General features: G+C 41.1%; 1 protein-coding gene and 1 pseudogene across 2 annotated transcripts in view; one reads left to right on the forward strand and one right to left on the reverse strand.

The window, feature by feature from the left end:
* The window catches only part of Rsu1 (Ras suppressor protein 1), a 201,063-nt gene that overhangs the window by 118,798 nt on the left and 68,561 nt on the right, over nucleotides 1-13,704 (forward strand). The window lies entirely within an intron of this gene.
* On the reverse strand, nucleotides 7,785-10,716 carry LOC127665187 (high mobility group protein B1-like; annotated as a pseudogene).

Consider the following 13,704-nt stretch of genomic DNA (forward strand, 5'->3'; position numbering starts at 1 on the left):
TTTGATGATTTCCTGCCTTCTACTCCTCCTGGGTGAAATAGCTTCTTTTTGTTCTAGGGCTTTCAGGTGTGTCATTAAGTTGGTAATGTATGCTCTCTCCATTTTCTTTTTGGAGGCACTCAGGGCTATGAGTTTTCCTCTTAGCACTGCTTTCATTGTGTCCCATAGATTTGGCTATGTTGTGTTTTCATTTTCATTGTGTTCTAAAAAGTCTTTAATTTCTTTCTTTATTTCTTCCTTGACCAAGGTGTCATTGAGTAGAGTATTGTTCAATTTCCACGTGTATGTGGGTTTTCTGTTGTTTCTGTTGCTATTGAAGACCACTTTTATTCCATAGTGATCAGATAGGAGGCATGGGATTAGTTCTATCTTTTTATATTTGTTGAATAACCAGCCACTTTGCTGAAGTTGTTTATCAGCTGTAGGAGTTCTCTGGTGGAGGTTTTCTGGTCACTTAAGTAGACTATCATGTCATCTGCAAATAGTGATAATTTGACTTCTTCCTTTCCAATTTGTATCCTCTTGACCTCCTTATGTTGTCTAATTGCTCTAGCTAGAACTTCAAGTACTATATTGAAAAGATATGGAGAGAGAGGACAGCCTTGTCTAGTCCCTGATTTTAGTGGGATTGCTTCAAGTTTTTCTCCATTTAGTTTGATGTTGGCTACCGGTTTGCTGTATATTGCTTTAACGATGTTTAGGTATGGGCCTTGAATTCCTGTTCTTTCCAATACTTTTAGCATGAAAGGATGCTGGATTTTGTCAAATGCTTTTTCTGCATCTAATGAGATGATCATATGGTTTTTTTCTTTGAGTTTGTTCATGTTGTGGATAGCATTGATGGATTTCCTTATATTGAACCATCCCTGCATCCCTGGGATGAAGCTTACTTGATCATGGTGGATGATCGTTTTGATGTGTTCTTGGATTCAGTTGGCAAGAATTTTATTAAGTATTTTTGCATCAATATTCATAAGAGAAATTGGCCTGAAGTTCTCTTTCTTTGTTGGATCTTTGTGTGGTTTTGGTATCAGTGTAATTATGGCTTTATAGAACGAGTTGGGTAGAGTTCCTTCTGTTTCTATTTTGTGGAATAGTTTGAAGAGTATTGGTGTTAGGTCTTCTATGAAGGTCTGATAGAACTCTGCACTGAAGCCATCTGGTCCCGTGCTTTTTTTGGTTGAGAGTCTTTCTATGACCCTTTTTATTTCTTCAGGTGTTATGGGACTGTTTAGTTGATCTATTTGATCCTGACTTAGTTATTGTGTCGGATATCTGTCTAGGAAACTGTCCATTTCCTCCAGATTCTCCAGTTGTGTTGAGTATAGGCTTTTGTAGTAGGATATAATGATTTTTTTAATTTCCTCAGTTTCTGTTGTTATATCTCCCTTTTCATTTCTAAGTGTGTTAATCTGGATACTGTCTCTGTGCCCGTTGGTCAGTCTGGCTAAGGGTTTATCTATCTTGTTGATTTTCTCGAAGAACCAGCTCCTGGTTTTGTTGATTCTTTGTATGCTTCTCTTTGTTTCTACTTGATTGATTTCGGCCCTGAGTTTGATGATTTCCTGCCTTCTACTCCTCCTGGGTGAAATAGCTTCTTTTTGTTCCAGGGCTTTCAGGTATGTCATTAAGCTGGTAGTGTATGCTCTCTCCATTTTCTTTTTGGAGGCACTCAGGGCTATGAGTTTTCCACAGATCTTCATGAAAGGCAAGTTCTCGGCTCAGAGTGTTCTTTCTTTCCATCTTTGCCTATGCAATTCTCAGTTCTTCAGTTTTCAGCTTAAATTGGGCTTCCCTAGAGCCAATTCTACCTGTCTGCTCTGAGGCCCTTTTAATCTTTCTTCAGGACCTTTCCTTCTCCTGGTTGCAATCTTCATGGCAGTCGTAATTATTGCTACTGTTATGTGAGAGTTTGCCAGGGTCCATATGTCTTACATGTCATATATACTATTCATTGCTATTTATTTCTATGACTAATCAGGCATATTTTGCAGGTAATATACATGCATATGTGCACAATTTCATGTGCACATATGTACAAATACACACACATACACACACACACACACTTTTCCCTTAAGAACCAGAAATCATTCTAAAGATGATACTTATGGCTTCCTGATTATGTAGCTTCATATGTTACATGTTCTTAGTGGCTTAGTATGTAAATGAACCATCTCATATGGAGGAGTCTTTGACAGGTACCCTGATGTCTTCAAAATAATACTACCATTCTAAGGTCTGGAGTGGGCCAAATCATATAGTACTTTATTGTTGTTTGTTTGTTTTTTTCAGAGACACTAAAAAATATGTGAAACAGTAAAATGCCTTCTCGATATGTAGTATGAAGTAAATTAGGTCTTCCCAGATGTTTCCTGTTTTGTAAAGCACTCTACTTTTTCAAGCACCATTCTGATCATATAAGTAAAAATCTGCCATAGCAACTGGTGCTTCAGAGTGAGGCCTTCTTATGTGTAAATCTGAGGATTTGTAACCTGTCAACCTTTTGGTTGTCCACCAATGGAAAAAGGATTCCCCAGGGCTGTGAAGTGTGTGGATGTAAATAAGTGAGCAGAATATTTTTGAGGTGCTCACAATAAACTAGGAAAGGTAATAATCTCTAGAGGAGAAGCATCACAAACATTGTTAATATCATAAGGGGAGGGTTCTCGTCATCTCCTTTTAAGTTTAGATGCAGAGGGAACATTTTCTGTCATTTAAAGACCACAATGGGTGGGAGTGCGGGACACAGCTTGGAGGTGCCAGTCCTCTTCCCATACACGATGAGGACTGTTTCTCTTCCCTCCTTCAGTTTTGGGGGCTGTAGGCTAAGATGACATGTGTGTTTCAGACTGTTTATGTGAGATGATGAGCATTTTAAATCTGTTCTTGTGTGTGCTTGATAAAAGCTGCCTGAGTGCTGATCTTTTAATAGCATGTGTCTTGCAACTAGCAAATTTATTTTCGTACCAAATGCTAGATAGTTCCAGAGGAATGTAAATTTTGTCAGTAAAAGTTCTGTTTAGTAAGTCTTGGAAGTCTATTTTCTTAAGTTTTCTGAAGGGAAGTTTTTTTTCCTTTCTTTTTTGTTTCTTTATAACGTTAATTAACAAGACAGAGCAATGAGAGAATTACTAGCCATGAAGAAACTTATTTCCTTTCATTATCATACAAATATATGATTAGAAATGATATAATTTCTAATAGTGGAAACTGTTCCTTGAAACCCACCAAATCCCCGTGACTTTAGTTTCACTGTAGTTGAGAGATGGTCTTATGAGGGTACCTACCCCTGCCCCCAGTTTTTTTCTTTCTTTGTTTAATACCTAAATGGATTCATGTGCGACAGGATTAGTTCCAGTTGCACTCACAACAGAGAGGTGACATTCCTTGTCCACCACCAAGGCTGTGGACTCTGAGGGGTCTGTATCTATGGCCTCGGCTCCCTGACAAGGAGGCCTGGTTCAGAGATGTCCTCATGCACCTCGCAAGAGTCACAAGAGAAACAGACAGCTGATACACTAGACTCATGAGAGAGACAAGCATTGAACTCAGCCTGTCTGCTTAAAGGCCTCTTTCCATAGGGTCCTTGTCCTTTGAAGTTCCAACTAGAACCAGAATGCAAAGGGTAAGACCCCAAAGCACATTTCCCAAATCTTTCCTTTATCTGACTTTAGGGTGATATCTAGGAAGGGATAAAGAATCTGTCAGTCTGGTATGGTTTTATGAGGTTGACCCTCAGCAAGACTCATATATTAAGAGCCAGCTGTTGATTTGGGAGCCATAACCTAATCTGGCTTCATCTGATGGTGGATTTCTAATTTGATTGCACTGGGAGGTGGTAGAGCATCCTTAGCGGGAGGCCTGGCTAGAGGAACTCCGTCACTTGGGGCGTGTCATTAGGCGTGCCAGCCCCCCCTCTTCTATCCCTTTCCTGCTTCTTGATTGTCAGGAGGTGAACAGCCTCCTTTATCATGGATTTCTGTCACCCGGATCCCTCAGGGCAAAGCCATAGCAATGGAGCAAATGATGATAGACGGGAACCTGAAACTGATCCAAAACAAGTTATTTTCTCCTTAAAGGTTGTGTCCTCAGCTATGTGGTCACAGTGACTAAATGTCTAGTATACTTCTTCCTAGGAATCAATGTGTAGAGATTAATGGGGGGTCAGGATCAATTGGCTCATCTGCTTTTGAACCAGCTCACTCTCCTGCAGAGCCATATACTTTCTGCTGTATTTAAAAATAAACGTTCTAGGGGGTCCCCAACAAGATCTCCCTTGTTCCTTCTTTAGTCCCCAAGTCTGTCTTTCCATAATTCACTTTGATTCTGGGTTAACATGTTCTTATGTGAGTTGTTCTAATAGAGTAGATACAGTCGAGTGTTCTGACCAGCTACACCCTGTGCAGCTATACACTCTGGTGGGTGGGTGGGGGGGGGGGGAAGATGTACAGTCATTGTAGTCCACATGGTCATAGTTTGTAATTGACTTAAGTTATTAAGATATGACATTTTATGACATTTAGTGTGTGTGTGTGTATGTGTGTGTGTGTGTGTGTGTGTGTGTGTGTGTTTGGGTGCATGTGGATATACGAGTGTACGATACGAGTGTATGTGGTTGTACATCCACATGGTCATAGTTTGTAATTGACTGAAGTTATTAAGATATGACATTTTATGACATTTAGTGTGTATATGTATATATGTGTGTGTGTGGGTGGGTGGGTAGGTGCATGTGGATATACGAGTGTATGTGGTTATACAGCCCAGAGGAACCCTTCAGGTATTGACCAACCCAGGTGCTGTCCACTTTTGATATAGTACCTCTCATTAGGACTCAGGACCACAGGACCTCATTGATTCTAACCAGAAATGGCCAGCAAACACTAAGGATCCCCCTGTCTCCACCTTCCCAGCACTGAATTACGAGTGTTTCCTAGCGTGCCTGGATGTTTATTTGGATGCTGGTGATTGGATTCAGATCCTCATGATTGTTTAGTAAGCACCTCACTGACTGGGTCATCTTCAGGCAGGGTATGGCTGTTCTGTTGTACAACTGATTCCACTTTTGAATGTTATAGTGGACTCCTGGGCTTTCACAGTTCATCTTGAAGCAGACTGACTTACGGGAGGAAATACACCTGAAGACCCTTCACACCATCCCACCCTGGTCTCTCTGTGTCCTTTATTCTTATTAGCAATAGACTAGGCTTTAACTTTCATGCCCTAGCAAAGAATTGACTTGTTAATAAGGTTGTTCTTTCCTTAAAGTGGAAAATAGTATTAGAAGACAAAAACTAAAGCCCCGGAGCACATTTCTCAAACAAGTCAGGGTGTCATAGGGTCTGCCAGAGGTTTTAGTGACAAAGTGGAAAAGTCACGTATTTGGAGAATTGTCCATTCATTATGATGCCCCATTGGTTATTTGTTTAAGTCTTTTTTTTCTTTTTCTTTTCTTTTTGTCTCTTCTGCATTATCAGCATTTACTGGTCCTTCCCCAACTTAGAGAAGACCACACATAGTACATCAGCTTAAGTATTTACAAGAATTGTGGCTTTGCACTAGAGCGTGCTCACCTTACCAAAGACAGCACTCTCAGAACAGACTGCCCGTCTCTCTGCAGCTAGCTAGCAATTGCCAATAGATTTTTTTTCTTTTAGCAGCAGGCTCTGGTGCCCTCCTCATGTCTCCATACTGGGGTTTGCTCTGGCTTGAACCTGCACAGGGCTACACATATTACCGCGTCCACTGTGTGTTCGTATGTGTAGCCGCCATGCTCTAGAAGACACTGTGTCCTTATAGTCATCCACTGTCTCTGGCTATTACCGTCTTTATGTTTCATCTTCCACAAGCATTCCTGAGCCTTGAGAAGGGGGAATATGATACAGACATCCCATTTAGAATTAAGTATTCCACGGCCTTTTATTATCTGCATCTTGGCAAGTTATGGGTCTTATGATCCACTGCAAATACAAGCGTCTATAATAAGGCTGAAAGGGGGCATTAATCAATGGATGTACTGATAAGTCCTTAAGAGTCAGTTTAGTATTATGTTCATTTGGCAGAATAATAGTATTAGGGTCTCCCTTGGGGCCTATGTCCTGTCTACCACAGGTTGTTGGCCTGAAAGTGATGTGAGGACTGTGAAGAAGAAAGTGCCTGGTTACTTCTGTGATGTGTGTGCCTCTATTTCTCCAGTGGGCCTACCTCTCCAGACCAGACTTTTTTTTTTATAGCTAACAGAATTCATGGAACTGATCATTATTTTCTCCTTTGGTGATATACATAGTACCTTCCAGTACTATCAAGGCTAGCCATTAGGGGGGAAGCATCTACATCTACGAGTTTGATATCTCCATATCCTGTGACTCAGGTACAGGGTATTTCCACCAGCAAGGTGTTTCTGTCAAGTGAATCTGCAGCACTGTCAATGGCAGGCAATGTTTGGAGGTCTATGGGACTAGCACGCCAAAAAGAGGTTGGCCATTCCTGGTACTGGGCCTTTAATTTGTTAGCCTATGGTGTCTACCGTGGGGATTGTCATCTCGTTATAGGATGACTCCATTTTAACTGTATGTGTTTCTATGTGGGAGTTTCTGCAGTACTAGGTAGGTCTCCATGTAACTTATTTCAAAAGGTTTTTAGAGTTGTTTATCCCTCCCAATATTTCTCTGGCAGATCCTTACCTTCAAAATCTTGTCCGGCTACCTAAAATAGTGCTTCCAACTGAAGAACAAGGTTCAAGGTTCATCAGCTAGAGGAGACAACACAAAGTGAAATGGATCACAAGTCACAAAAACTATCTAGATCCTATACTCTAAATCTGAGATCATAGATTAGGGGAAGACATATGCAATTTTTCAGTCATTGCTAAGTCTTCAGGAACTGGGGTACTTTTCTGAAGTGAAGTAAAGAAAAGAAGTAGGAATTACAGCTACAATTAAGGGAGAATTTCTCCTCTTGAGAATGCACGTGATTTAATAGTGTGATTGCTGCCGTATGAGAGACGAGGCAGCTTCACTGAAGCCACTTTTAGCCTGTTTTTGGACAGTGAGACTTTGCAGGTCCTGGAGGTGTATACTTTCTGTCAGTGCCTGGGGATCCTGAAAAAGCATTGTTATTTAAAGGCAGAATGGTGTCTTATAACTGAAGTTGGCCTTGAAGTCATGTTCCTCCTGCCTCTGCTTTCCAGGTCTTGGGATTATAAGTATATACCATGTACATAGCTGGAAAAGAAATTATTTTGAGCCAAAGACCATCTGAATATCCACAAAAGAAATACCAATTGTGAAGTTTCTTGCTGCTACTTGGGCACGAGCCTGGGGCGTGGAGGCAGCAGATCCTTGATTTTGAACAGGTACCACCCTGGACAGTTTGTCAGCCTCAGGACACAGGCAGGATTGATCCACCATGTGAACCCTTAGGAGCTGCAAGCAGGTGGTCTGGGTTCAAATTGCAATCTTACCTTTTGTCATACTGGGGTAGTTACGTATTTGTTTTTAACTGAACATCTCCATTGTAGACTACAAGGCCTACAGTAAACTACATTTTCAAAATATACAATTTGATGTTACACTCCTAGAAGAGTTGACTAACTCTGATAGTCCTACCAACTCCTAGGGTTTCTTTCTTTCATCTTAGGACCCACATGCCTCCCTCTTACACCCTTGCACTTCTGTCCACCTGTATTTTCAGGTAATTATCAACCTACTCTCTGACTACACAATAGTTTAGATTTTTTTCCTTTATTTATTAAAAGAATTTTTCCATACAATGTATTCTGATCATGCTTTCCCTCCTTTGATTCTTCTTGGATCCTTCTTACCCACCCAGTGCCAGTCTTTCTCCTCCTCCTCCTCCTCCTCCTCCTCCTCCTCCTCCTCCTCCTCCTCCTCCTCCTCCTTCCTCTTCCTCCTCCTCCTCTCTCTCTGTCTCTCTCTCTCTCTTTCTCAAGCAAACAGGCAAACAAACAAATGAGAATAAAAAAACAAGAAAAAAAAACACAAATACACAAAATCCATAAGAACCAAAGTTCAGAAATCTTAATATATAGGCAAAAGACCAATAAGTCCAAAAAAGAAATGTTGGGAAGGGGGGATCCTGAGAGTAATATGAGACAAAGATTCTACAAAAATACCATTGCCTTGTTTTGTGTTGGCTGTCTATTGCTGGATATGGGCCTAATTTTAAGTATGGTTAGTATACCCAATGAGACTTCACTGGAAAAAATTAATTTTTCCTTTGCCAAGAGAATGTCATTTACAGATAGCTTCTTGGTTAGTAGTAGGAGCTCATGTCTTCCTCCACCTCTCAGCACTGGGCCCCTTTTTGACTCGAAGATGTGCAAGTGCTATATATACTGTCATAGACTCTGAGTTCCTATGTGCATCAGCCATGTTGTGTCTAGAAGTTCCTTAGTGTTATCTGTCTCTTCTGGCCTCTAATCTTTCTACTTCCTCTTCCACACAGCTCCATGAGCCATGAGGCAGGGAGGATTACATGAATATATCTCATTTAGGACTGAGTGTTGCAAAAATCCCTGTCTCTTCACAATATCTAGTTGTGGGTCTCAGATACTGCAAGATAAAGTTTTTTCAATGATCCTAAGAGAGGAATTAATCCATTAGTATAGCAGAATGTCATGGTGTCATGAGTCTTATTTTATTTTTTTGGTATGTTCCTTTATCAGGAAATAAATAGTATTTAGTTTCCTCTTAGGCTTATGACCTATGCAATCTAAGATTTATGACCATGTTAGCAGTGTTAGGCGTGGGTTCTATCCCATGGAGTGGCCCTTAAATCCAATCAGAGAATGGTTGGTTACTCCCACGACATTTGTGCCACTATTGCACCAGTACATCTTGCAAGCTGGTTGTTATTGTAGATCAGAGAAGTTGTAGCTGAGTTGGTGCTTACCCTTCTCCTCTTGTAGTGGGCAGAGTTCCTCTCAGGACCAGGAACACGAATCAGTAAGGGTGGAGGCTCTAATTAGGCACCAGCTCGGCGTCTCTGTTTCACATAATATGTAGGTGTTATCTTCAGTAATAGGGCTTTACCACAAACTTATGGAGTGCTTTGTCAAAAGCTTGAGATGTTTGGGGATTTCCTTACAGCCCCTTTGGCCAATAGTTGAACTAGATAAACTCCATTCTTGGGTCTGCAATTTTCACTTGATGGAAAAAGATGTTGGAGCATTATCTTCCTTGGAATATTTTCCACTTATATGTCTTTCATGTATGCACTTATTTTAGGAAGCTTCTACAGCAATAGCTTTCCATATAACCCTCAAATTGCCCTTAGTACTAGTTGTGCTTTCCCATATTTCTGCCTCTCTCATCCTATCCCTTCCCCATTCACTGTCCCACTCCAGTCTCCTTATGGACATATTTTGGTTACCCATTTTTATGAACGTCTGATTCCTTTCATTCTCATTTTTGATAGCATATCTTATGCTTTTATTTCCCATTTGTCTAATTAATAGTGATAGTGATTTTTAATAAAAACTTGTATTTACTTAGAAGCATTCAGAGTGTCAACAAAACAGCTGCAAGTTGTTTTTATTTTTTTTCAATTACAGAGTGGTGTTCAGTTAGCAGAATAACAATTATCTTCACATAAGCTACGTCAGAGACAACTGAAAATGGAAAAAATAAAACCCCAAAATAAAACCAACAAAAAACAGACTACTGTCTCCATATATAACTAATTTGTGCTGGGCACCAACAAGAACCTGCTTTAAATTTACATGCCAATTTACAACCTCCAGACTATACCAGGCAAGGTTAGTGGCTATTGAAAATACCACCAGGACAGTGCTATCTGAAGATACATTTAGTAGTGTGTTAGCTATACCAAAAAAAAATAAAAATAAAAAAAGACACTGTACGGTTTCAAAACAAATCTTACATAGCCTTACATTTCAGTTCTTTTCTTTAAAAGGAGTAAGTTGCGTACAGGGGGGTTAAATGCTTTATAGACAAGGGGAAAAAACTGTGCTAGAACCAACTTATTCATCATCATCTTCTTCAGTTTTTTCTTCTTCCTTTTCCTCATCCTCTTCATCATTCTCCTCAGCTTCCTCTTCCTTTTCTTGCTCTTTTCATCCTTGACCGCCCTCTTTTTTGCTGCATCAGGTTTTCTGTTAGCTCTGTCGGCAGCAATCTCCTTCTCATACTTCTCCTACAGCTTCACAGCCTTCTTCTGCTTGTCACACGCTCCAGTGCTGCTCCACATCTCTCCTAGTTTCTTTGCAGCATCACCAATGGATAAGCCAGGATGTTCTTCTTTGATTTGGGGGCAGCACTCAGAACAGAACAGAACAAGAAAAAGGCCAAAGTAGGCCTCTTGGATGCCCTGGGGTCCTTGCTCTTCTGTTTTGTCTCCCCTTTGGGAGACATTCCTCTTTCATAACAATCCTTGTCAGCCTTTGCCATATCATCAAATTTCCCCTTTTCTTTAGCAGCCATGGTCTTCCACCTCTCTGAGCACTTCTTGGAGAACTCTGAGAAGTTAACAGAAGCATCCGGGTGCTTCTTCTTGTGCACCTCACAGCAGGTTTGCACAAAGAATGCATGTGAGGACATTTTGCCTCTCGACTTCTTAGGATCTCCTTTGTCCATGTTTGGTTGATGTCCCCGGTGAGGCACAGAGTCGCCCAGTGCCCGTCTGGCTCTCGCTTGCTCTGGTGCTGCCTCTATGGTGCTCAATATAGTGCAATGGCTGCAATAGTGAGTTTTTACAAGCATGTCATATGCTTCATTAAAATTTTGTACAAATTTTCCAAGATTCTCTTAGTGTAATATAGTATTTATTATCGATTACTGAGGTCTTTATATCTTATAGACTCACCGTTTAAATATATCTGGCCCAGATTCACATGTTAAAATTCTGACCCCAAAATGATATGACTGGGAGCATGCCTTTGAGAGAAGTGTTAAAGGCAAAGACAGAATCCTGCATGGAGGTATTAGTGTTAGTTCCAGTCTGCCTCCATGGTCCTGTGCAATCTGTTCTCTAGTTCAGATCCAGAGAACACTAGGAGAATGCAGAGAGACCGAACAAGCAAGGAAGACAGACAAGCAATGAAGAGGAGTTCAGTCTCCTGCACACTGGATTTGAAATTGCTAAATACCCATAAGTGAGGAGAGTGGTTCTGTAGACTGAAACTGCAGAGAGCAAAGGTGGCAGACTCAAAACTCAGTCTCCTTATGGGCATGGCCCTGGATGAAACCTGGCTTTGATTACACACCATCCTTCCAACCCCACACTGTGCTGCTGTAGCCCAAGACACCTCAGGTAGAAACGATTCCTACCTCCGAGCCTCATGCTTTGAAGAGGTAGGAACTTTATCAACCCATGTGTGAGTTGCCCATTGTGTCAGCTCAGCTGTGCATTTTTACATATTCTTTTATGTAGAATTTTAAATTCTTATATGTCAGAAATAGAGTGCTTAATTTTGTATTTTTCCAAAACACAAAATTAAGAGATACCCGTACTGCAAGCTCACTGAATGGGGATGAATATTTGTCCTTCAAGTAGCAAGCCCAATTTGTAAACCCCTGGGTTTTCTTCCATAACTTGAAATATGCCTAGCTTTATGCCCTTAGTTGATCAGTTGTATAAGCAGTAGAGACAAACACAACCTGATCAGTTTTAGGAAACAGTTTATTGAACAGTCTTGTATTATGTGCCTACATAGAACCTGTTTTTGTCTCAATATTAGTGTTAGAATATAAAACATGGACCTGGGTAGTGCTTGAGACAAATTTCATTTTCTCTTTTTCTTTTCTTTTCTTTTCTTTTTTCTTTCTTTTCTTATCTTTTCCTTTCTCTTTCTTTCCTTTCCTCCTTTCCTTCTTTCTTTCCTTCTTTCTTTCTTTCCTTCTTTCTATCTTTCTTTCTCTCTCTCTTTCTATCTTTCTTTCTCTCTCTCTCTCTTTCTTTCTTTCTTTCTTTCTTTCTTTCTTTCTTTCTTTCTTTCTTTCTTTCTTTCTTTCTTTCTTTCTTTCTTTTCTTGCTAAAATCATCTTTAATCTTATTTTACAGTCAAATCATTATTCTCCTCCCAGTCTGCCCTCTGACAGTTCCTCATCCCATTCCTCCTCACCCCCGCCTTCCCCATTTCCAAGAGGATGTCCTCACTCCCTGGGCCCTCAAGTCACTCAAGGGTTAGGTGTATCTTCTCTCATTGAAGCCAGACCAGGCAGTGCTCTGCTGTATATGTGGGGGGAGGGCTGGGGAGGCTGGGGGGGGGGGGGCTTGTACCAGCTAGTGTATGCTTTCTTTATAAAACATTTTCTGTAGCTGTCTTCTGACTCACCAGAAGAGGGCACTGGATCCCATTACAGATGGTTGTGAGCCACCATGTGATTGCTGGGAATTGAACTCAGGCCCTTCTGAAGAGCAGTCAGTGCTCTTAGCCTCTGAGCCATCTCTCCAGCCCCTTAAAAACATTTTCAATGAATTCTTTGAGAATGTCATATGATGTGTTTTGATCATTACCTATCCTGCATCACCACTACTTCCAGATTAACACCTAGTAAGGAGTTCTGCATCCCCAATCATGTCTCCTTTTTGTTTTAATAACTCATCAAGTCCAATCTGTGCTACCTGTGTAGTCATGAACGTGAGGTCATCCATCAGAGCAGGGCTGACCTACCGGGAGCCACACCCTTAAAGAAAACTGACCCATCCCCTAGATGCCGTCAGTTGTCCGTAGCTCCTTAGTTAGGAGCTAAGTTGATGTAGTAGCTCATGAACCCCTCCCACTCCATGCTGGAATGTTGACTGGCCGGATCCTGTGCAGGTCCTATGCAGCCAGCCGCAGCTGTGTGAGTTCATGAGTCCAGCATCCCAACCACAATGTTGAACTCTGGTCAGAACCCTGACCTCTGGCTCTCACTGTCCTTCACCCCTCTTCTGTGATGGCCCTGAACCTTCATAGGACAAGTGATACAAATGCCCCCGTGTGGCTAAGTGTTCTGCTGACATCTCCTTTCTCCCCTGGAACCAGCTGTGACTTGTTGCATTAACATATTTCAGAGAACTTACCAAGAGTCTGAACTAATCCTAGGACTTGTTGCAGACAATCACTGTTGCTTTGTTTTGACAGTAAATATACTACATAAACACACCATGAAGAGGAGATGAAGTGACCCTTCCTATGAACACTGTCCCTGCCAGGTGGAGCTAGCTTTTACTCTGGTTATGTTTGCAGAAGATAGCAAATAGCCAGACACATGAAGCTCATTGGCTTGAAGAAATTCCAAAGCAGAGCTTAACGGAATCAGGCTAAAATCAGAGGAGTTCTTCAGATAAGAAAGTAAAGGAAGTTTCTCATTTCCAGAAGATATGTACAAGAGAATCCTACAGGCCCTTAGGAGTCATGCAGCCCCTATTTGAATCACAGCTTTTCGGGCTGGGCTACATCACCAAAAAGAGTCTTAAGTGTCCCAAATCTAACATCTTGTGTTACCTGCAGTGAGTGGCAAAGTTGAAGCCACGCTCTGCATAGCTCTAGTCTAGTTTATTTGCTTTGTAAATAAACTCAGCACCACATAGTCCTGGTTTGTCTAAATATTTACAGTAAGGAATACAAAATTCTGATTTCTGTGAGTAGACTCACAGACGGAAGTCCTCCTGAGGGCCAGTAAACATCACAGCTGGAGAACAGTAAACCAGCAACAAAGAGAAAAGGAGGCCACA

This window comes from Apodemus sylvaticus, chromosome 14, assembly GCF_947179515.1.
Source record: "Apodemus sylvaticus chromosome 14, mApoSyl1.1, whole genome shotgun sequence".
Lineage (NCBI taxonomy): Eukaryota > Metazoa > Chordata > Mammalia > Rodentia > Muridae > Apodemus > Apodemus sylvaticus.